The sequence below is a fragment of the Esox lucius genome, chromosome 22, assembly GCF_011004845.1.
Source record: "Esox lucius isolate fEsoLuc1 chromosome 22, fEsoLuc1.pri, whole genome shotgun sequence".
Classification (NCBI taxonomy): Eukaryota; Metazoa; Chordata; class Actinopteri; order Esociformes; family Esocidae; genus Esox; species Esox lucius.
The window spans coordinates 18,495,751-18,521,771 of record NC_047590.1 but is presented as its reverse complement, the minus strand read 5'-3'; the positions used below and the strand labels follow the sequence as shown (position 1 = coordinate 18,521,771).

At 42.2% G+C, this 26,021-nt stretch overlaps 1 protein-coding gene across 1 annotated transcript in view; it reads right to left on the bottom strand.

Annotated features, from left to right (window-relative positions):
- The window catches only part of bcl9 (BCL9 transcription coactivator), a 49,393-nt gene extending 28,496 nt beyond the window's left edge, over window positions 1-20,897 (bottom strand). Inside the window, 3 exon segments of the mRNA XM_010886034.5 lie at window positions 6,662-6,725; window positions 14,556-14,724; window positions 20,418-20,897. The gene's annotated coding sequence lies outside the window, so the exon portion shown is untranslated.
- Window positions 20,898-26,021: the final 5,124 nt, after the last annotated feature.

The following is a 26,021-nucleotide window of genomic DNA, read 5'->3' as shown; positions in this document are numbered from 1 at the left end:
ACATTGTATTCGTTCATTTGACGAGGAACAAGGGTCAGTCAGAAAAGTATGCTCAGGAATCCAAGGAATGCTCTCTAACTTTCTTGGTGTCCAGTTTGACCTTAAGAAGACATGAGCCCTCGAGCCATGCCTCAGGACTACCTGGCCTAAACGACTCATATCTGTTCCTGTCCAAAGGTCTCCTGGTTGTGCTGCAGATCAAGTTGCTGCCTGATGATTCCTGCTGCCACTGCCCACACTCCAACTGGTGGTTCCAGTCCTGACCTGGTTAAGCAGCGGACTTGGATTCTGTTAAAGGACTCTGGACATAGCCCAGATGCATTTACTGACATGCTTGTCAGAGGTCAGGTATTGATGTGGCCTAAAAGGTACTCAAATAATTTTCAGCCAGCACAGCCAGAAGAGGAGCGGCCACCCCTCGGAGTCTGGTTCCTCTCAAGGTTCCTTCCTAAGTTGACAGTACTATGGAGTTTATCATAGCCATTGTGGATTAACTCTGTTGTTGCAGCATTACATCCGCAAAAAACTAACAATTGAAGATCAGTGTGCGCATGCTTTGTTCTGAAAAAAAGTTACATCAAAATATTCACCAATTTACTATTTTTTTTTTTACAAATCTAAACCATGACATGTAATGTAATGTTCTTTGTTATGACAATTTTTACTGGGGGGAAAAGTTTCACACCAGAAGACATAAGTGTCACGTCAAAGAATGATTCATGCAGTTAAGGGAATCTCAGGCCTTGTGGTTACAGGCAAGCATTCTCCTCCTGTTCCCAGGGACAAATGCAGAGTGGCAGCAGATCCAGTTATCTGCTTCAAGATTCAAATTTTACTGTCTGAGACTCCTTCCGCTGCAGTCGTATAGGTGTTAAAAGCAATTCAATCTGATTCATTAAATGGCTCTTTTCCCTGTCTGCAGTCAGGTTCTGACCCAATCCATCACGGAATCTTTCGATTTCTTGTACCGCTGGTTCGGTTGTTTTTGTGACTTGAGGTCACGTTGCCCGGCATCACCCTTCCTTAACGGAAACCATGTAGTGTGTGTGTGCGCGTTGGGGGCAAGGAGACTAGTTAGCCTCCAGCACTGCCTCCAGGCCTGGGGTCTTCACTCACACACACACACACACACACACTATTTCTTCACAGAACCAACATAATTCCAGAATGTGCAGGCGTGTCCCGCTCCCTCCCTTTGGGATGGACTGCATAACGAGATGATGACACGGTTCTGGCAGGGCCACTGGTTCGGCGCCAGGACAGGAGCACGTAACGAGCCCCAAACACACAGCAGCAGCATCACATCTACTGGGTCGGGTCAGGGCAGTTCACTGTACCTTGGCTAATGGCCTTCTCTGCAACGGACCAGAAAACAAGCCAAAATGGTAGGAACCTTATTTTATGTGCTACGGGTGAGGGAGGGAGGGACCAGCGAGGGAGGAAAAAAAGGGGGCAAATGAGGGAGAAAATAGAAAGATAAGGGAGAAATAAGAGAGCCAATGAGGGAAAGTGAATGAAGGAAAACCACCGAAGAGAGAGAGACCCACTTGTAGGAGAGGGAGATGAGGAGAAAAGTGACAGACCCTCACCCCCCGGCATCGCCTTCCACTGGTAACTAGCCCAGTTAGTCTCAGTCTAGCGGTCAGAAGCAACCAATCGGAAGCATTTAAACAAATAAACAGATCGACCAAGCTCAGTGCAATGCCATAACGGGGAGGCAACGACAGACAGTCTTCAGCAGGCTACTTTGGTGCCATAGGAGCTCTATGCTTATAGCTAATGTGCCTTCTTAAACGTCCCTATGAACCACAACCGCCCTTTGTTTACGTAAACGAGAGAGACCAAGAGAGGCTGAGATAGAGAGAGAGAGAGAGAGTGCAAGAGAATGAATCCTCAAACATTTTCATTTTGCAGCGCTGGAGGGCTGTGTGAAGCACCACAAAGCTTTGCCACATCCCCTCTCAAAGAACACTCATTTCCATACTCCCAGCACGGATATGAGCGCTCTGAAATTGACCTTGACGAGGGCTCCAAATAAAACCCGCTGTGAAGACACCGGAGCATCTCACTTTTATCGCACTTAACGCTGGATAAACATCATGCAAATTGTGTGAAGGAACTAAGTCTCCCGTAAAAAAATAAAATACTATCCTGAAGGCGGACGCTGGGTAGAATAAGCCTAACCCTACAAATCCAATGCGATCGAATGCGCAAATGGGTGCCATATGAACGAATTAAATGAAAACATGAACCCTGGACTCACACTACACTGACTGCTTCTATAGAGACATATCTGACATATATTTGACCACGCTGCAGATCCACGCATATCCTCGTTTTTGTGTTAAAATTAAAGTACAGAAATATATTTGCGAATGTGTTCACCTGAACCTGGGTGGTTGCATGGTTGCACTAGGCACAGACCAATACATTCATCCAAATGTTAACCATTATCCCACTCAAACACACAAAGGAAAAAACACCCACAAACACACAAAATCACAAATGTGTACAAGCGCGCTGCCTAATTACCTATGGTCAAAGATGAAGAGGGCCTTACAACGGGTGGTTCTGGGACTTAGGGTTATCCTGGGAGGGTCCTTCACGCCAAGTTATTCAGCCTTTGGTGTCTGTCTGACTTTATGCCTATCCATCATTCTACCTTCTGTATGGAGTCGACTGAGGGAAACCTCATTGCTTGTGCTTTACTGACAAATGCAAGTAGACACCGGAGACATCAACTGGTTTGTCTGCCCTCAGAGAAAGATGGCTAATAAAGACAGACTAACAGCACACCTAATTCACTGACTGAACTGTCAGTTGTGACACCGGCGTCCTTCCCTGTGCACTTTATACCTAGGTCTTCTCAAGGAGGATTTCACACTACGATAATGGGGCCTGACTTGGGCCGGTGTGTGAGGATCCAATATTATCCCTGCCTCCCGGCAGAGCTATCAGAGGTTGCTCACAGTTGTAAACTGGCAGGCTGAGAGGCAACTGAAAATATTTCAGACACGTGCCAGACACGAAAGCCAGAGATGGCAAAGACCACTCAAGATTCTCAAACATCCTTTCAGTGAAAAATTTGCTAATTTTCAAGTTTTACCAAGAAGGGCAAACCTTCCTCATACTCATCATCAAAAAAAACTAATAAAAAAGTTACATTTAATGGTCAGAACAGAAAGCATTTGTGGCATCCTTTGAAGACAATGTTTCAGCAAGCCAAAAAAACTAATTTCAGCGATTTAAGATTTTAAGAGCAGCTAATGTTGTAATGAGCGGCTAAATGGCACAGTCTTAGCACTACATATGTGACAGATAACTCTGCAATTTTTTAATGCTTTTCCCTTAAGACACCCAGAAGAAAATTATAAAATTCCATGCGAATCGGCACATGCAGCTTGGGTATGGTCCAATTACAACCATACAAAATTCTAGTTGGAGTGCCAATTAGTTGGAGATATCGGTCTAATCAATGGAAGATTTCACTGAATTTAAAAAAAAAAAGTTATAATAAGAACAGGCTTTATACTGAGTGGAGTTGGAAGGAAAATACACTGAAAAGTACATTTTGGCCAAAACCTACTTCCCACAGCAAAAGGACGACATGTACAGCAATTTCCATTACACATGAGATGAACCTTACTGGCAGTATGTCAAGATTCCTTTTCTCCAAGTTCCTCCACTCTAGTTGTGGTAGTACACAAGATGTCCAGTCAGAGAGGATGTTGATCAAGACCCACACCACTGAGATCACGTTTGGTGTTAAGGGTGATGGTGTGTTCCAGTTGAAGACCGCTGGGTGTAATGACCAGGCCAAGCAGAAGAGTTTGCCTATGAACGCTGTCTAGATGGCATCAAGCGCCTTTCCCAAACCCCTAATGAAGATTAATTTACAGCTGACACAATAGCTATGCAAGATTTATTTTAAATGCCTACTGCTATTGATGACATTTGGGAAATTCCCAACACCCACAGTGGTTATGAACGTAGCTTTAATGGCAGGAATCACCACACAGCCATTTGTTTTTAGCTACTTTGGTTCCCGCAAAACTGTTTGATTTTCAAGGTTTACAACCATCTAATCAAACTCTTTTTTGTTGCTTTTTTGGTCTAGATGCTTTATGGACATGAAGCGGCTCAATTTCCACTAGCCAAAGGAACATTAACGTTATGTCTTCTTAACATTGTAATTATAATGTGCAGGAAAACTACCGCCATATGGGGAGAAATGCTGAGTCACAAGCCTGGTTACAGATGCAACTATTAGGCAAGGACAAGGAAAGGATATTTTTCATGGGGAATATAAACCGACAGTAATAACGAGTCATTATATCATTTAATACTTACTGGTAGCTAGCAGGTTTTCTGATCTCTCGCGAAATCAGAACAACACAAGGATTAAAGCAATTTGATTTTCTTTTACAGCTCAGTACACAATAATTCTCCCTTCTGGACATTTGGATACACTATAATTTGTTTACTCAGATGGATGGTTGTCAGCCCCATTCACCTCATATGAGAAATGGTTAAATTTCTACTAAGGTAATTGATGATTGGCAATGTACGTAGCATTTCATACAGTAATAGTCCCCTTCTGTTATACATCTATTACTATATAATGCAGTGTTTATTTTCCTTTACTGTGTAAAACCATTCGTCTTTCACTACTTGCTATTACTGTGGATAACCATATGACTATGTCTTGCATCATCTACTTTTTATTCATCATGGTTTTATTTCTGTTGTTCAGGAACACTCATTTGCACTTGAACAACATGCTCTTCTTAGCCTAGAAGCTCCAGTGTCTCTCTAATAGGGGATTGATGTCATTATGCCAAAAGCCAAACCTTTTGTTGAGTCTCCTTCAGAAAGACCAATAATATTGGAAGTTTCAGACTTTGACAATGTTGGTTATAGTCAGCCTCAATTCCATTGTGAAATACATTTGGAATAAATTGTAATTATCAGTGTTTCAAAATGATATGACAGGAATAATGCTTTAGATCTTTAATTTGAGCTCTGGAGTGAAAGAGCTGTGCGCTTTGACAGAGTACAAAAGATCTGGTCCCCTTACAATACTCAGGGTAAAAACATAATCAGATCTGGGTCTTCTGAACACATTTCGGTGTAGCTTATTTTCTTGTAGGAAATTGATTACAATGAACTTTGGGGACATTGCAGGGAAATGTTTTGTTGAAAGGCAACTACTTTTTGTTTGAAAACGTAAGTCTTTGTATTGATTTAATGGAAGATATCCAAGTCTAGGTGCATGCCTCGAAGAGAAGAACCAGGCCAAAAGGAGAATTTCACTTTTTTTGTTCTCACCCTCAACACATACACAGATACGATATATTGCAATTATGATTATGAATTGCAATTTTCAAATACTTGTTAACAGCATAGATCCCTTCTAAAATAAAAATAATAGAAATCAGCCTACATATAATGCTAACTGAATAAGAAACTGGTTACATTTAAAAGTGCTTTTGAATCATGTAAAACTTACTACTCATTTTAAGTTACAGATAGTATTTTAACATTGTAGTGTACTCAATTAAAGCGACGTGTACGCACTGAGATAAAAAGGCATAAATGTAAACCACTAAAATATTTAGAAAACTGCTAAGACAGGCTTTGTTTGCTATGAACAACATCAAACCCTTACCCCCACTGGCGAACCGCAATTTCAGTGGAGCATGGCTGAAAAAAACATTGATGTACAAGTAATTAATCAATTATTCTGTTTTAAACATTAGCCACCAATAGCAAATAAATTAAATGGAAATATTAAGGGTACATGAGCATGTTGATTTTTGATTGTTCAAACCAACTTTAAGTCATTAAAACTAAATACCAAGTTGATTTGAGAGGACAGACATTTTTAGCTTACAACACGATTACTATTTTGGGTAGCAATGGCAACATTTTTTGCTGAAGTTTATAATGTCTGTTAAAGAAAAATCTTTGTTTACAGTAATTGTTGACCAAGAAAATTTTCTGGGCGAGGAACCATCTAACAAAATCATCTAAAACAGTGTCAAGTAAGTCTTTTATTTGTCAAGTGCACCGAATAACGAGTCATTCTGAACAATGAAATTCTTGTGACATGACACGCCACATCTGTTCTCTATTTACAATTTAATTCTAGCAACTAGTCATCTGCAAGCACCTTTTTGCCAATGTCGCAAAAAGGGGCTGAGTCGCAAAAAGGGGCTGAAGCAAATGTCATTCAGAACCACTGACCGACCGACCGACCGACGTGTTAGCGTCTCAATCTGCCCGCCACTTTCTCTAAACTCTACCTCTTCCTCCATAAATCAACCAACCAACGTGCGGCTTTCTCCCCATGGCTCAGCTCCTGCTTCACCCACCTGAAGCTGTGACACAAGCACTGAACCAAGGGATCCCTCCTGACCCCTCCCTCCATATCCCCTAACGCTCACGCTCTCCCTCCCCAGGGGTGACCTCCGTTCCGACCCAACTCACTCACTCAGAGAGGGCGAGGGGAAAAAAAAGAGGAAAGAAAGAAGAGCAAGCCTCTTCCATCTTTCCTCTCCTGTCTGCTTCTCCATCCTCGTCTCCCAGGACCCCCTGCAGCCAGGCTTGCATGTCCGACAAGGCTGGGGGGTGGGTGTGTGAGTGTGTGCGTGCCACTCACCATGTCCCTCCCACTGTGTCACGATATAGCCGTGGCCATGTCTGCTCTTCAATCCCCAACGCTGCTGAAGACACAGAGAGAGAGAGAAATCATCACTCGGCAAATCACACCAAAAACGCTAAAACATGGCTGGCCAACATCCAGTCACACTCTCTCAGCAGTTCGAGCTTCTGGTACGCAGCGAAGCGGATCCCCACTCCATGAAAACCGGGTTTGCCAGGGGACAACAATAAGACAGCGAGTGATTCAGTATTAGGTGTTCAAATAGTGCCCCGGGGACTGTTCACATGTACAAATACGCATCAGGGTTGGGAACAGGAATAACGTGAAGTAAAGCAAAGTTGCCACGGAGCAGGGCGCAAACAGAACACCAGGGCCGGATATATTCAAACTGGTTCGAGAATGCCATTTTTCGTTAGACTGTCTGTTCGTACCAACCCTCACTTGAGCTCAACAGAGCTTTAGACAATTGAAGGTAACATGTAAAACCGCAGAATGAGGAGAGTACAAAGAGCGAACGCAGACCAGCCATCTGCTGTCATGACATAACCTGGGCACTGGTCAGAACATTAGGATGTTCAGTCAAAATGAAGGATCAATGTCCATGTATAATGACATTGGTGGGTGTGGGCGTGTGTGTGTGGGTGTGTGGCGGTGCAATGTTCACCTTTCAGTGGGTGAGCTAATCTGCTTACAGTGGCTGGTGCCAGGCCCAAAATCTCATCAGCACTGCCAAAGAGGATCATCTGGAGCAGGTCAGCACACTCACTTAACTCCTCTAATCTGCACACCGTGTGTTTGTGTGCGCGTGTGTGTGTGTGTGTGTACAGTAACAACTATACTCGTGGGGATCAAAAACCTGCACAAGGATTGTAAAAGGAAAATTCAACCTAGTTGGAACAGGTTTAGAGAGAAAAAGTTACAATTGAGATCAGAAATAGGATTAAGGTTCAAGTTAAGGTGTTTTGAGTTTGTACAGTAAAGCAATGCAGGGGGTCTAAAACACCTTTGTCACATCCATGTCCAGAGGAGCCATTCTCCAATCAGGAATTGATCAAGCACAGTCCATGTATGAAAACATGACCCAGGTCTGAATGAGATGGAAACAGCGCTGCAATTCATAATCTCCTGCCAAATGTATGGCAACATTAGAGCCACAACATTATACACACCTACAGAGTTTAAAACCAAATCAAACTCCCAGAAAGTCCTATATTTGTTAGGCAGTCAATGCAGTTTCCACAAGGAGAGAAGAGAGACCAGACATTTATTATCATTTATGATCAGTTAAGGAATAAAAAAATAAAGACACTCATCAACATGTGGAATATAATCTAAAAACGTCCTCAGAAATATTGTAAGCCTAGCAAAAATCGGTGAAGTGAATAAATGTGGACAGTCCTCACAAGTGTGTGCACCCATGTGACTATGCGTTAACATTGCGTGTCTAAAACGAAAGCGTGCTGGCGTGCGCTGTACTGAAAGCCATCAGGAATCCCAGTCACAGGGGTTGCATTACGGCTTCACTGCAGCAGAGCCGAGGAGAAGAGGAGGGGTGTCACCGCTTCTCCCACACATAACAAGATGAGCATGATCTACAGCTGTGCCCCTCCATCCAACTGAATGCTCGCAACAAAACTGAGATACTCAAACCTAACCCACTAACCTGATTACTGGCCAGGCCGTACAAAACACAGAAAGCTCCAAGACTCAGACAAACAGCTCAGTAAAGCGATTAAGCTACTGACAAACTAAGGCCCACACACCACTAAACTGATTACAAACAAAACCCTACGAGAACACCCAGACTGACAGGCAGACCGAAAGCACAATTAACGGCTTACAAACAGCCCGCACTGCGTGACGCAAACTGACACAAACTACATTCTAGTTGAACTTAAACTAGGTGGTTTCCCGCGGTCTGTTTCCTCTGCCTACTAGTCAAACCAAATCAAACGTGCATCTCAACTCTATAAGGGGATGCCCGAAGAGCACAGAAGAACAACCCCAACTCACTTCCCTTTACATTAAATTAAGTGAAATGTCCAATGGCAGCAAAACTAATGGATACATTCTTCCCTCAATGGCACCAATGTGTAATGGCTATTGAGTAGTGTTACTTGATAGGGTTCAATTGGCAACATCAACCGCTCATGGTAGCTCATGTTGCTTTTGTGGCAAAAATCGTATCACTAGTTTGCGGGTATCTCCTCAACAGACCATGTAAACATAAATTCCCAATCTCATCTCTTTACACATACAGACTAGAGATGCAATGGTACACGGTATTTTGTCAAACTGTTCTGTATGCCCCCTACAGTTCAATACACATGTGAACAGCGGTGTTATGATATGCCAGTCGTTTATATAATTTCCCAAACTTGTTTGTGCTGCAGACTACACGCATGTTGCAGATTCAGATCCACAGAAACAGACATGCAGCTTGTGAACAGGTAAGACAGGCAACTGCTTGGGGCCCCAGGCCGTTAGGGGGCCCCTGAGGGCTGACCAGCTTTACTCCACAGCAATGTCTCAACTGCATGGTACCGGCTCGACTCTACTTGCCTTGACTCTACCAACTTTGGGAGCTTTTCCACTGCATGGTGCCAGCTTGACTCGGCTCGCCTTTTTTAGAATTTTTGCTTTTCCATTGGCCAAAAGTTGGGATAGTACCTGGTACTTTTTTAGTACCTGCTTCGTCGAGGTTCCAACCGTACGGAGGGGAAGCCAAAAGGTGATGTGAAAACACGCAAGACTTCTGATTGGACAAGAGTGACTGAAAGCGTGCAGCAAAGCAAAACAAGCTGTTCTGCTGTTAGCCGTCCAGTGTCTGAGAATGATTTTATGAAACGGGAATGGCGCATTATTGCGGGTCTGTCCCAGGAGTCCTTGCACTGAAATGGGTTAATTTCAATGCCAGTGCATAGGACCAGACTCGTAATTTGAGCCATCACATTTTCCCCTAACTCCTCTCGGTTTGGACCTATGTACTGGCGTTGAAATCAACTCATTATCCCCGTGAGAGATCCACAAAGACACTGTTTTTGTAGCCTACAAAAGGACCTTGTCCTTTTCCTCCTCTGGGTTTTTCTATAGGCACTGCCATACATTGCACTGGTCAAAATAGTAATGTGAAGCCAAACAGAAGCAGCCTACCAAGCTTTCTAACCATTTTAGCAGTCTGCAATGTATTAAGACCAAAGTTACTGCTCACGTGTGCTTCCTCACTACTACCAGTATAAACGCTTCCTTGTGTACAGTAGGCTACTCTTGAGTCACTCTGTGTGGTATTATAGACGGCAATTATTTATACCTTTTAAATCGGGATGGTTGGGTTAGGTAGGTGGTTTTAAATGTGTTGGTGTTGAGTTGTTAGGTGTATACAATTATATCTAACAGAACATTGCAGTTACAGTTTTATACTGCAGGGCGATAATTCTATTCAACTATTTTTCAAATTTGTCAATTTAAAAGAAAATGGATGGAGTTCATTCAATAGATTTTTTAATTCACTGCAGGGTTTACGTTGGTTGGCAAATGCTGTCTTGTAGCCGGTTATCAGATGTTCGATATCTCCATTGTTGTTCCAGTGTGTCGCGTTAGAGAAGGCGTTATGAAGTTTTCCTGTGATGTCACTATGGGCGGATACAGGGTACTATCTGCAGTGGAAAACCAACTGAGGCGAGCGGTGCAGAGCAGAGTCGAGCTGGTACCATGCAGTGGAAAAGCTCCCAAAGCGAGTAGAGTCGAGCCAGTACCATGCCGTGGAAAAGCGCCATCAGTGACCACACCCCCCTCCCGCTTAAACAACCAATGGACGATTTGCAATGACATCTCAGTAGGAAACCTCCCTAAAGGAAACTAAAAAATATTCTCTCAGCTCCAACATGCCAATGGTGAGCGCTAGGGAGACAAAGAAGAAAATCTGAAGAGGCACCGCCATTTTTTAAATCCGCTCTATGGGAACATTTTGAATTCAGTGCTCAAAAGCATTCATTTCGTCAACAAAAATAGTGACAAATACCTGTCCTTTACAGTGGCAGTTGACGACACAATAACTGACTAAACAGAAAATATTTTTCATTTTGGTTGACAATCATGACACTAGACGAAATTACAATAGTCAAATATAACTACCATAGGACTTACGAAAGGTTCTCTGTATTTTTTTAAGATGTACTTTCAGACGTCATCAAAATACTTCTGAAAGCGCATCATCCCAATACATACGCACAGGCAAAGACAGTGATGTGGTGCCTGGAGACGTGGGTAGGCCTATACCCTAATTTGTTAACTGTCCAAAGTTACATTTCAAACTGATATTTCCATCCATGTCAATTAAACTGCTTGAACAACAACGCGTATGTAATACGCATTTTCCATTTTGGAAATTTCATGCCTCCCTGGGCACAAAGTTGCACTTAAAATGTTCATAAATAGGCCTAATAGTAGGCAAGTCTGTGATATGTTCCATTTACACTTGATATGGTGATATGTTCAGGCTACTATAGGTGAATGAGACAATAATTGTGATTGGGCTAGAATGTGACTAAAACATAAGGGCATTATGTTGATTATAATGGGTCACTGTTTATGTCATTTTGACAATAACTAGACAAAACCATTATTCAAATAAAACTGAAAGATATTTTAGTCAATATGACTAAAACTAGACTAAAAATGTTAATTGACACTGGTTCAATACGAAGACGAGGGTAAGAAGACTGTAAACAAAGTAGTCTTTGTCAGCTACTCGAGTGGAAACCCTTCTAACCTAATATGTAATTCATACCGAAACCGTACCGATAGTGACCCACAAACTGCGATACATACCAAACCGTGGGCCCACTGTACCGTTGCGTACCTAATCCACACCTTGAACTTACTCGAGTATCTAGAGTCGGGTTTGGGTTAACGAAAACAAATGTAAAATTGTGAATGACATGCTAATACACATTCCATGCAAAACCTCTTCATTAGTTAATCTATGGTGAAAATGCTACATCTAGATAACTTCAGTGGACTAATGACAAACAGTCTATAACATACGGCATATTTCACTGAAGCTCCCGCATTCGGACCACGTGTAACAATGAGTTTGAAACGAAGCAAATTGCCACAGCCTAGAAATGTTCTCAACACCTTCTCTAAACTGTATCCTCCTCTCCAATTGAAATAACTGTATAAGACATGACAGGTAAAACAAGTTCATAGAGGGGGAGTATCAGCTAGCTAACGTTTAGCTCAGTCATTTCAGAGGATCAAATGCAACAGGTAAGAGAGAATCCCAACACAACATAGAGGCCAAGCTCAGGTTTAAACTCTAAACAGTCCTGTCCATTTATCAACAAGCCTGTTTTATGACGCCTGGCATTCGGCACTGCCAGTTGGTTTTACTTCGCCATCACTCTTGGCACTGGTTCGCGGACACAGACGAACGTGGCCAAATGGCTGGCACTTGTTTCGACGTGGCGTCACACATCAGCTGGCGATGTGAGTGACGCATATTGGCATTGACCCACACACACACACACACCACACACACGGTTGCGGTCACAATAGTGCTGAACAATGCCTACGTTCCAGTCATGGCATCCCAGCACAGGGGACGTTTAACCTGAGGGTGGTGAAAACCGGTGTCCCCGTATCAACCGCATAAGCTGGAGTGGGCGTGACGCAGGAACAGATCGTTTGCCAGTGAGGCAGACACACACACGGGCGGTTTAAAAAGCAGCCCATTTTAATGGCCTGGCAGACCTCAGCCCTCCTTGGCATGCCGGCAGGATGACAAAACCTAGCCTTGGCATCGGGCAGGAGGCATTGGCAGTGCGGCGCCACTCCAGAACCCAGCTTGCTCGCTGAAGCCTCGCCAGTGCCTTTGCATGGCGTGAGGTTACTACGTTTTGCCAACGTGCAACCATGCCATATATCGGGAGTTCCAGAGCAAAGAGAGGAAAAATGTGCCTTGTTAGCAGAAGGGATTATTTGGGAGAGAAAAAAGGGGAACGGAGGAGAGAAATCCCAGAGTTCTCCTGTTTCAGAGTGGAGTGCGCCAACACACCCCTCCCCCGCCTGTAAGTGAAACGTTCCAAATCAGAGCACCCCACTTTTCTTTTTTCAACCTCGGTGAGGGATAAGGTATCAGGAAGGAAAAAGACCTGGCAACCCTCAGAACGTGAAATGTAAGCTCATGGGATGACGGGACACGAGATTTCATTTAAATCAATACAGGGAGAAACGGAGTTACGCTGAGTTACAACTAGCCAATCAGAGCCTTTCCCTTTAAGGGGGCGCCACTAGAAAAATGCAGAAAGCCTTTCACACTCAGAACATTAGGGGTGCCACTACCTCCCTGCCGCCTGGGTCCCGAGGGTCTCTCGCCGTCCGCCACATCCATCTGACCTGTCACTCAGCCTGGGACTCGCAGCATTGACCAGACCGGCCACACCACAATGTGACAGTTCATTAAGGAGTCGGCGGTCAGCGAACGCCAAGCCGCTTCGAAACCCCATTTCAGATTACGCAGGGTTAAGTAAGAGCAAGACCTTAGAGGCAAAGAAATCTGGAAAGAGATACAGAGTCGCTCGTTTACATCACGAGAGCGAGACTAAAAGGCCAAATAGGCGTATCTTGGTTTGCACAGTCAGTGATTCTGATTTACATCCTTTGAATGGACACCGGTGTGAGTTGTACCATGCAGGATAGTGTCCATCATTCAGAGGAAAATATAGCGATGTGTGTGTACACTGCACAGACAGTCCATACAGTTCCCAAACAGTTTCCTTCACACAAAACTCTGGGGGGTGGGCCATTTATAGAAAATGTGGCGCACGCTACCTCTGGTGGGATCTGGAGATATCGATATCTGCAAGATTACACAACAAAACAGTCCAGCATCTTCATCTACTTTTCTAGGAAAATGTAGCTTAATGTAAAGAAACCCTAAAAGAGTGAAAAGCAAGAGAGGTGATAAGAATTCCCATTATGCAGTGGGGGGAACAGCAAAGAGAACGTTTCATTTCTCCAAAGGGGCTTTGAGGAATGGTAACTAACCATGCCAGATTAAAAAGAGCCCCATTTACTAGAGCCATGGCCTGTGGCAGCTGTGGCAGTGACAGATGGCCCAGTGCACTATGGGAGAGTAGCCGGGTCACAGTCAGGTCAGTTGGGCACTGGTGGAAAGTGCAGCGATGTGCGTGTGAACGCACAGAGAGACAGAGAAGAGAGGCTTAACCAGGACGTTCAGGAGGCATCAAAATGGGTAAAAATAGACGAAAGCAAAGAGACCGAGAAACCACGTAACACTGCCCCAACATCCTTAACACTTAACTGGACTCCCCCGGGCCATCACCACAGCCCTCCAATACCTCTCACAGGCCATCTGAGCTGAGGTAACCTCACAAGTCCAAACGTCCTGGAACTGTGGGGGTTGGAGTATACGAGATGACGCCGTTGGCTACATTTCGCTGGATGTAAAGAAACGGACGGGAGGCCGAGCCTGCTGCAATACCGTGAACTAAGCATGAGGGACAGATAAGAAGAGCTTCACAATAGGTCATTCTGATAGAGCAAATGCAGCAAGGGGCTAGCCGACGTGTCGGGAGGAAAAAAGCGTAGCTTCTTACAAAAGGGACTAACTGAACAGGACAAACTGCAGGCAATACTTTCAAGGAAATGTTTTTCCTCCCATCAAAATATGAGGCTCTGCACTCTAAGGTGATGGAAGAGGCTACTCCTATATTGTGGTTTCGTGTCAGATGCGGGCTTCAGATTTTCACTCAACTATAGTCAGACTGCTCTGGGTGAGGTTTTAGCAAACAACCAGCTGAGCCATGCACGGCTACAATTTGGACAGAACACGTCTTGTGTGTTTGCGTGTGTATTTGTTAGTTACCTTATTGACCCCAGGTCTCAGTGACCCCGGCTACTCCTAATGAGGAGCGCCCTTTGACAGCGGTCCAGCGGACTCAGTGTGGCTTAGCGTCGGCCTGGAGTCCCAAATGTCAGAGCCTCAAATTCCGGCCCTCCCTGTCAGCAAAACACCACAGTGCCCATTCATAAACCTGGGGAGACAGAGAGAAAATCACTGTGGGTATATTCATGACTTAAAAACAGTCAGAACAGTGCAGAAATACATCATCATCTAGAGCTGACACTCCTATTCTGTCAGAGAACGTTTCCAGGCTAAACGATACATTAACTCATTGTTCGGAGTCCATTGCTGATTGAGACATGGAAAACACATAGGTTTTGGGCGAGGGAAGAAAAAGTGTTAACAGGCCACAGATGTTTAAAACGCAACCATCCCTATGTTTTAAAGATCTTTAAGGCATGTTATGCTTTATGGGACAGGAAAGCATTGAAAAACAGAGGAGAGCCCTTAGTGAAAGAGCAGTGGGCCTGATTTCAACCCATGCTGCAGCTGTACATGTCCACCAGACAACAGGACCACCCTAGGCCACACCCATATTCACACACTGGCCTGCCCATATTCTGGGATCTGTCCACTCCCCTACTTTCTGTAGCCTCACCCTAAAACCTCTACACATTCATCATGGCCATCAGCAGCCTTATGGGTCTTACTGTCACTCCGGCCCCACCCCCTGCGTGGTTCCCAGGAAACAGAATCACAGCATTCACAAAATGCAGTCCTCTTTGACAGTCTCTGCCTGAAAACAAGAGTTTGGAACGCAGATTCCTTTTTGCATGCTACATTTGGTTACTCCAGTGTCACTGAACTCCTAATGTCATGTATTCCTCCACTGGGTTTTTCCGTAGGTTCTTTTGTTTTTAAAAAGGTACATGTGTTGAGACCTGTGAAACTAAGTTTACATAAATGATGTAAACCAGCTGCTTTCAAAAGCACAAATCAAAATCGATGTTTGATTCAAAGAGAGGAATTCGACTTTCTGAAGGTTTGAGGGAAGTGTCAAAGGAATAATTTAAAGAGAATCAGGCTATGAACAGTCCAAGTCAAGCAACAGTTTTTTCATGGTTTGTCATAGGGGACATAAAATTGACCAATTTCACCTTTCCGAACTAAGATGCATGAGGTTAAACAAAAACAAAAAGTTGGCTCATGCATATTCGCAAATACTTGAGAATAGCTATATTTCAGTGCCGCAAGTGCTTTTTTTGCATTCAGAAACAACTGAATAAGTATCAACAAGTTGGAAGGATTTCTTGTAATGCTCAATAGGCAATGTATATTCTGTGATATGGCGAGAAGAAATGTCAGACATTTTAGTACTTAAAGGTCTCTTCCTTGAGGGATAGAACGAAATTTAGTGAAGTGCTTGGCAGCATCTAGCACAGACATCTGGCACCAAAGTACATACTTTAACTGTGAGAAGTCAGCATGATGATGACCCCAAAAACTCTGACTAAAGGAGATATCCCAAATTTTGAAAGAAATTTCAGCTACCACAAAATGACCAAGGGAATAGGGTTCCTTCAACATCCCTGGCTCATGTAAGGAGACAACAGCTTAGTGACACCTATGGCAACAGAAGACAGTACACCATCAGTTCACTAATAAAAACATAGTATTTAGGATGCAAAAAATAAAATGCACAACAATCATTCTGCTATAACTGAAGAAATATATGTATTTAATTAAAATATTCTGCCTAATGCCCCTTTAAGACCTACTTGGGACCTATTTGGAATAAATTCAGTAATAGATTGGCTACCTCAGAGCATCTACCACAACACAACCAAAGTTGTGTGAGTTCAGAACAAAAAGCAGCCGCAATAGAAAGAAGCTCTATGGCAAATCCTGCAAGAAGCTTGAATAAATTTACCTGATAAATTGGGGAAAGAAATATGACAGGTAAACAAACTGTTAAAGTTTGACATTCCTATAAGAGGCACCAACAATGACTCACATTGGCTCTTAAAAATAGTTAATTACTTTTCTATTAGGCTAATGTTTGTTTCAACTGCAAACAAACACTTTACATAAATGGCTTTAAACAATTTTCTCAGATGGCCTATGACATTTGCACAATACTGTAGGCACAAGGTGAATGTGTAGAAAATCTCTGAAAATGTTGCCCATGCATGGGTCGGAAAATAATGCTGAGGACCTTTAAGTGATAAGCACTTCAGTAAAGGACACAATAATGGCAGCAAATAATTGTATCATTTCATGCATTTATGATAATATTACTGTAGCTTGTAGTTCAGTTGCATTTGTTAAATTAGAAAAATAAATTCTTAACTCTGTTTCAAATGTGTCTACAGAAGTGACCACTGCACCTTTTTCTTTCCTTTCCAAAAAAGGAACAGAAGCATTCAATTTGCAGTGGTCTCTTAATTTTAACCCTTCTGTTCCTCACTCAAAACCTTCCTTTTTGACTTTTTTGGAAAGGAAAGAAAAAGGTGCAGTGGTCTCTTCATTTTTTCTGGAGGTGTAGAAATTTGAAACAGTGGTAAGAATGTATTATTTTTATAATAATTTAACAAATACAACTGAACTACAGGCTACAGTATGAAACCACAAAGCCAATCCTATCCACAGAGTAAAACAAACAGGTTAAATACCCACGTCCAAATGCCCCAGTAGACCTTCGTTGGCATAGCATATTGATTCATTTGTTTCACTCATTCAAGAGGTAATATTACCCATTTGACCAAACACAGCATACAAACTTCAACCAAAATGGAAAAAAGCTAGAACATAAATAGTCTGAGCGAACTGCCGATATCTCCTAGTCAAAGCACAACCACCATGGAAGAAACCAAAGGTACACAATCCATACACACAAGGTGACCATGCACCCAACTTGGTGGAATTATAAATTATGCTTAAGCCCCAAGCAGTACCACTCTAGGACAGCCAGGATGAAATAGCATTACATCCAAGGGGACATCAAGACAATGCCTAGCATTTGCCTAAACACCATGTTGTTACCATGGTTACTGCATGGTTCATTAGTGTGTAAGTAGTTGCTTGAAAGATGATGCACGTCTCTACAAGTCAGACTGTTGAATATAATTTACTTTGGATGTACTTTACCGATAAAACGCTGTGGAAACTACATGCCCACTGACATGTAGTAAGAACCTGACTTTTTGGGGCATCTGTGTTTTTGTAGCTCTACCAGCATGCATGTACTCTATGTCAGAGTTTTCTAACCCATAAAAGGTTAAATTATGAGACTTCAGGGTACATTGGCAATGCAGACTCAAAGGACTTCGATCCAGTTTCGAAAAAACATCTTAAAGCTAAATTAATTGTTTCAACCTTCATGAGCTTTGTTAAAGCTGTTTTCCAATTACATTGTTACAAGTAGCTTTAGTAATGTAACTTTATATACAGAAGGTTCCCACTTAGAAAATAAATAGGAATAGTTTTTGCTTATGTGAACATCAATTCAATCACAATACAATTAACCACATATAGCTACAAACAAGCCAAGAATTTTTTCAAAAAAAAACAAACATTAATGACAGCTGTACAGGATAGGGCAATATAATTCAATAATATTTCTCCATATTTCTCAACCAACAAACTGAAATTCTATAATTTTCATACTTGCTCTACAAACAAAAAATATTTCTCCACCATATATTGTCACAAGACAAGAAATAAAACACACGTCAGCTATTGACATGTGAACCGCAGTGATTTGTGAAGTTTGGACACTGCCATTGGACGTGATGCACGCAAGTAGTACACCAGCTGTCATTTATTTCAAAGGAGGCATTCCTTAATGGCTGATGCTTGACACAATGGTTCTAGTGTAGCGCTTACCGAAAACCTACACTAGAACCCTCGTTCCCTGTAGCCATCAGCCGTTAAGGAATGCCTCCTTTGAAATAAATGACAGCTGCAATCATACTTGCGTTGCATCAAGTCCAATGTCCAAGCTTCACAAAACGCAAAGGTTACATTCTCAGTGGTTGACATGCAAGTTCCATATCTGGTGAAAAAACCCAAGGAAACATAGAAAGTAGACTTTGTAGGGTTTCTGATGTAACCGGTAAAATGCCACATTGACACGATGTGGAGTTGACAAGGCGTGATCGAGCACCAATATGATCTTTGTGTATAGCTTAGTCCTACAGTGGTTTGTGAACTTCATCCTTTGCCTACGTGGAAAACAAATGGATAGAGTGCTTTGATGTCAGCCCAAACCAGCAGTACGAGATGAGGACCAAACTAATGTGTTTACCTCAGCATCATTTCATAAAGTAATACACTAGACATAGTGTTCTGTGCATTCCACTCATATTTTGAATTTGAGTCATGTTTTCTGCTATTGTTTGTTGCTTGATCAATGTTTTTTTGCCTCCATAACTTAGATGTGTGGTCCTCCATAGCACCATGGGAGCTGTACTCATCTTGTCAAATCAGGAAGTATCCTGAATGACAAATAAGCAATTTGAATGCTTGTTTGCAAGAAACAAAAATGCAACTGTTCTGGGTTCTTTGGATTACTAGGACCACTAACAACCCGCCATGTAGTCAGGCAGTCAAACACATTTTCAGTTTAACCTTGGTCCTATGGTAATAACATGCAACTCCAGTCCTGGACAAATGGGGGGGTAAAAAAATCTATGTTTGGTTTCTGCCTGCTAGTTAATTGCCCTCACCAATGTCCCAGGTCTAAATCAGTCCCTAATTAGGTGGATAGGGACGAAAACCAGAGATGATTCAGAACCCGGTCATGGTGTGGATGCAGATGCTGTAAAATATGAGTTCCTTGCTGGCAAAATAAGCAGCATATGACATCCTCACCTATACTATCATTTGGTGGACCAGCAGCATTTACCCTGTTATCATTCACATTTTCCACATGAATAGCCAATAAGACCAAAATTAACATCCGGTATACATTGATTCTGCCCAGTCACGAGGTAAACGTTTCTGTGACCTAACAAATCTATAGGCAGAAATCTCAGGTGAACACAGAACAGGACAATGAGACGTATTATTTGGCTTCTAAGGACAGAATAACTCAGACCTTCCTCAAAAAAGGGCAAGTTACAGACCAGACAATGAATAAAGATATGGTGAAGCAACCCTTAAATTGTACCACTAAAAACACACTGAACACTGTATATTTCCAGAATCTCAAATCAAGTATTTACACACACAAACGAAGCATTAAATTAATTTCTGAAATATGTTGCAGACGTTTCATTGCATACAAAATTCGAATGAGTGGAAAAATGTTCTTGTAAAAGTTAGGTAAGAAAACGTTCAACAACTATAACACGAAACGATAACTTAGCCAACCATGGCGACTCAAGCCTTCCACTAGAAAACGTCGGTGGATTACAGACATTGAGATCACAGATCCGGACAAAAAGGTTCAGGCCAAGTTGGCGAATCACGGACAACATTACCAGATAACTTTCTGTCGCTTACACTGATTTGCAATGATTTCACCACGTGTCGACCTGGATAGATACACTGATTTACTATGTGAAACCGAAAGGAAGATTTTTAGCGGTGAAGAAAGGATTTTAAAAATGAAAACGTTAAATTGTACCCCCCACATCTACCCGTTACGAAAATAGAAACAACCGACATGTGTCTTGCAATAGACTCATTCACACAAATGCATGTGGTAAAAATAGTATTACAGACAACTTTAAATTTCAAGTTTGAAACACTGAGACATAAAAAATATTCTGTGTGACTTCTCAAGCAAAGGATAAGGTCAATATGTTTTCAGGAAAACAGCGGACATGGGATACAAATGCAGGTTACTGTTGGTAAATGCTTTTATAAGTGCAATCTTACCCATTGTGTCTGAATATCCTTCAATACTGCACACGATATCACATATAATTTATACAGAGCTCCACGAGTCCCATCCTCTCTCGTTGGTGAGGACAAATTATTCCATACACATAAAGGCTTTCAAGAATCATTATCCCGATGAAAGTAGACCATTTTCAAAAGAAGTGACGCAAAAGGCGAGGTTAAAGGGTTCTTTTCCACGATAAACAAGAAGAGTAGAATAAATCCAGTTTTCGCATAAATAAATCTCAACCCCTGGCTATTATACTCCAAGCGACAACAAGGGCTTCTCCAAGACGTTCCAAACTTGTGCAGCTTTTTTTTCTCTCAAAGGAGTTGTTCCTGTTTCGCCGAAGCTTGGGGGAGGGGTGCTTTTCAACAAGCTGAAAACCCAAGCCAGTTCAGAACACAGACCTAACTCACAGAGAAGTGAGAGCAAAGCCGATCCGATAATAGAGTAGGATTAGAAAAGACTATGTAAAAATAATAGTCGAAGAACCAATTGGAAGACTAGCATACAGTAAATAGGCTACTACCTATGAATGGGCAGTACTGTCTAAACATTTTGTCGAACCATTCGAGTCGGTTAAAATGTAGTAATCATTATAGCAGTGGACCAGGAAATTGCCTTCATCATATACTCTACATACAGTGGCTTCAAATACTATTCAGACTCATTCACTTTCTCCAAATTTTGTAGTAATAGAATGTATTTTTAGGAATCAATCTACACTCAATACCCTATAATGCCATTTCCTATTATGCCTTATGCCTTATTTAAGTTAAAATTGCATTTTAAATACTAGAAATATATCCTACAGATACACCCCTACATTATTCCCTTACTGCATTGCCTCTCCTAGTGTTTCCTCCTCAAACCAAGTGATTTTTGCGCAATATATAGATGTTTTATAGAATTATATTAATATTGTTGTTTTTAAAAGCAATTTTACCAAAGAAACGTTCATACATTTTGACAATATACAATGTGTACAATATGTTACGTTTGACTGATAAAGATTACTCAACTTAAGTGTAAATATATTGCATAAAAAAAAAAACGTTGTTGGTCATCAAAAGTTTTTTTTTTTTACTTTGGTGGTCTGGGGAATGGAAAAGGTTGTAAACAGGAGTGCTAACACCTCTTTGGGAAATGTTTTACCCCATGGTCAGGTGCGGTGCTGTTGAAAAGAAGAATGTAATGAAAAAGCAACCACTTTCCTGCTTATAGTCTGACTCTTTTAAGATGTGCTCAAAGGTTTGATCATTAAAGGTGTAGGCGTGTTTTGGCAGTCCTTCCTATCTCTTTCCGAACTGCACCTGGCCACAACACCACCGCACCCAGATTCCCTCATCCCTTGCACTTATCTTTTTTTTTTGTTGTAAATACATAGTTTGTTTAGTTGCTTGTTATTTTTTTGTGTCATATTGGCCTTCCTGGCACCTGCATGCACAGTTTTAACCCTGTAGGTTATATATTGGTTTGGGTTTAGGTCTGTTAAATCCAAGTGAATGTGAGTGAATTGAAGTCAATCATTTTGTTTGTCTGTCTTGATTAGCCTTAGTACTCTGGGCATTAACAACCTGGACAGGTTCATTTGATGGATCTTTTCAATCCATTGGCATCTCAAAAAGACAAACTGTAAGACACCCTGGATAAAAGCAAATGCCAAAGCTGAATTATTAACATGCCTGTGTAAATGCACAATGCAATGTAGCTACAACTAGCAGCCACTACAGAACTCAAAGGAAAGCTGATGCATATCCTTGGTCACATTCGGGTTTGCCTGGTGGCCCTTACTGGGGTCATCCTACTGTCCGTCACCTAAATATTATAACATTTCACTCTGACCGTACTAACAGGACACCTCAAAGGTATGGTCAAACGCACTCACAATAAAAACAAAATAAATATAATTCAGTCTCAGATACCTATTGTACTTTTTAAAAGCACTTGTCTTCCTCAAAAACGTCTTCCATCGCATCGCTAAGCTAGTGTGATCAGCTGCAATGGGGATTCTTTGCAGGAACCCAGTAGGAACATAATGGAATAGGCGCAGGCAAAATGTTTACCTCTCTTATTGACACAACAAGCTATCATTAATACATGTTTGAAATAGCAGCGAATGACGAGGGACCCATCGGCATGCATCTTTCCCTTGATTTGATATTTAAACAAAGACACTGGATTCCACAAGGAGGGGAGGAAGCACTACATTTCTGTTCGTTCTGCTGAATACTAAGCGTGCAGCGAGGGGGGGGGGGATGCTGGCAGACTCGAGGGATTAAAAGCGTTTGTTTGCCATCTAATCCTTCGCCTGAACCCACACCACCACTGCGCACCCAACAGACTCTGCATGGAAAGAGCGGAGAGTGAGACAGTGACAGAGAGAAAGATGGGGAGAGAACAGGAAATAGAGAGATGGGTGGAAAAGAGAGAGACTGAGGGAGAGAGAGAGATAAAACAACAACAACAATCTAAGTGAATACTCCATTCTGGTGGAAAACAATTCCCTTGGATGTTACATGGCAATTGCTTTTACCGTTTTACTCAGTCAATTCTTGAGCTGGTTCCCTTAGATAACACCATGGAGACAAAAAAGGCAATCCTTTTTCCTCTTTGGAAGTTATGTGAACGATAGTCCCCTGCTGATAGAAATGTCTGTTCCTTTACCCCAAGTGAGTACATGACAGATGTTTCAGACATACATATGCCGTTTACTACATGGGCAAAAGCAGACAGATGTCAATATTTGCATATGTTTATATATTAGAATGCCTGACACCCAGAGTGTTAGAGGGTGGTGTTCAGTAAGTACACAGTGGCAATCATTTTGCAACAGGAAACAGAAAAGGAGTTTTTCCTATTGTTTCCATGAATACTCCCTCTATTTCAATCTGTTTTCTTTGGATTAACGCCTAATGAACATGGCCCAGTTGTGTGCCGACAGAGTTAAATGTTTACGCAACAGTGGTAGTAATAACATCAGGACCAACCAGGTCATCGTTTACACACGCTACTTTTTCATGTTTAACATCCCAGCGAGTGGTGACATCTGGTAGCACGGAAAAGCAAAAACAAATCCTAGTTCACAATGAGGCCAGAGGTTTATTTCTACCCCGCTGTCTCGCAATCCAGTCCTAAGCTGACTCTCTAAGGGAATTTATGTTGTTGCCATCTAGGTTAATACAGAGACCAACATATGTGCTTGCTTAGAACAGTTCTAGACAGAGAAGCAGTGAGATTTATTGGTGCCAGTCATCTACAGTACAAGGATGTGTGTTTGTTGCCGGCTTTTCAACCGTAATAGGTTGAAAAGGTTTTCAACCGTAAAAGATAATAGGTGTTCGTTTTATACGTTTTCGTTTGCGTCCACGTATGTCAACTCTCAAACGTTTCTTTTGGCAGCCCCACCGTGGTGAGGGACAACTTGAAAATGATATCAATATTATGTTTGAATGTGTTAAAGATTTACAACTGAGATCCAGCTGTACAGACCACTGACCCTATGGTAAACATGAATTGATAAAAAGTGCGTGATCTGAAGATTTCTGAAGTCAGCAGGCTTTAAACAAGAGACAAAAATAATAGTTTAAAATTTATTAGGGGAGAAATTATGTCGTTCATAAAAAACAAGCATTTAAAATGTTTTCCTTGTCTCCTGCTCCGTTTAAACTTGAGGTCTTGGCCCACACCTCCTGAGTACCAGGCCCTAAAAATGTATTGCTGTCCCTGTCCAAAGTCCTCCTGGTTGTGTTGCAGATTAAGACGATACCTGACAATTCCAGCTTCCACTCTGCAATTGCTGTCTCCTATCCTTCCTGACTGATTCTTCTCTAGTTTTGGATTTTGCTAGTGTCCTTGTCACTACTGGTAGCATTTGGTGGTACCATTCACCAGAGAACACCAGAATTGGCAGGGCCGCCATTGGTGCCCCGTTCTCTTCACAGATGAGAGCAGGTTCACACTGAGCACATGTGACAGACGTGAAAGTGTCTGGAGATACCATGGTGAACGTTATGCTGCCTGCAACATAGAGATCCCCCAAGACACCATCTGTCGTCTCATCAGGAGCATGCCCAGACTTTGTCGGGAGTGCATACAGGCACCTGGGGGCCATAAACGCGACTACAGCCTGTGATTTCAATTGTTTACTTTGACTTTCGCTGTGAGTTGGAATCCAGCCCTCAGTTGGTTGGTGATTTTGGTTTCCATTGACCATTGTTATTTGTCATTTTTGTTTTCAACGAATTACACAATGTACAGTAAAGATTTGTATCTTGAATATATTTCCTTCATCGAGACCCAATGTGTTATTTAAGTGTTCCCTTCATTTTCTGGAGCATTGTAATATCTAACTCATCACTACTACTTTGTATCTCCTTATCCCTCTCCTCTTCATTCTTTACCTCCCATCTCCTGCACAATGGAAGAAGATATCTTAACAAGCACCAATTGAATTATTGCGCCAGAATAAAATTAGCTGCTAATCAACAAGGATTTTGATAGCAAACCATTCTATTGAGTGCTCCATCATTCCCTAAATAACCACTAATCAGGACGTTGAAAACAGCAATCAAAACGGGAGGTAATTGTTTTAATTAAATCATACACTCAGTTAGAGTGGATACAACAAGCTGCCAAATGAACAAATTAAATATTGAAATCCTATTGAAGTGCATCCTATTAGTTTGTGAATAATGCAATCCAGCCAGGAACCTTTTAAAGACAGTTTGTTCTCTCCACCTAAGTCCTGTGTTTATCTGTTCGACTTCTTGGCCGTGCCTTCATCCGGCCCAGAGTATTCATCAGATCTGTTGACTATGCACAAACGTTGTAACAAAACAGACTAGGTTGACCTGCACTCCTGCTTTAACTGATATTCCCCCTTTGTCTTACCAGCGGCCATGGTTTGCATTGTCCCCAACTCATGGTTGTCTGCTGTCACCACAACACAAAGCCTTTTCTTCTCTCACTCTGCAGGTAGACGGCTGTGTCAAACAAATCCTATTTACTATGTAGTGCACTTCTGTTCACTAGAACCCATGCGTCAGAAGAGGTGCACTATTGAGTATAGGGTGTCATCTGGGACACGTTCAAGGCTTTTCATATTCCTCACTGCTGTGGGCCATCAAAGGAACCGGCAGTTTCAGGATATTCTATAGATGCCCTTGGTAAACAGTGGCCATGGAATCACAAGGCATAAGTATTGTTTAATGTTAGTAATGACATAGAGTGAGTGACACAGCTTGTGTGTGTCTGTGTGTGCGAGTGCACTGTGGTGCGCCGGCATGTGCTTGTGTGCGTGCTCTCCTGTGTGTCTGTGTGTGTGTTTCCGTGCGCAAGTGTGCGCGATTAGTGCAAAGAGACTGGATCATGGTAGGGACCCATCACCTCACGGTCGGGGGGGGGAGGGTGTAGAGACAGTATCATCTCAGAGCCATTCACCTTCTAGGGGAGGAGGGTGGCGAGATGGGTGTTAAAAGAGATAGGGGGAATCAGGGTGTCCTGACTTCAGACCCAAAGCTCCTCTTTGTACGGATGGGGCCCATTCCACTATATAATAATAAATGTGACATGAAAGGTACTGCTGTTTGTGTGTG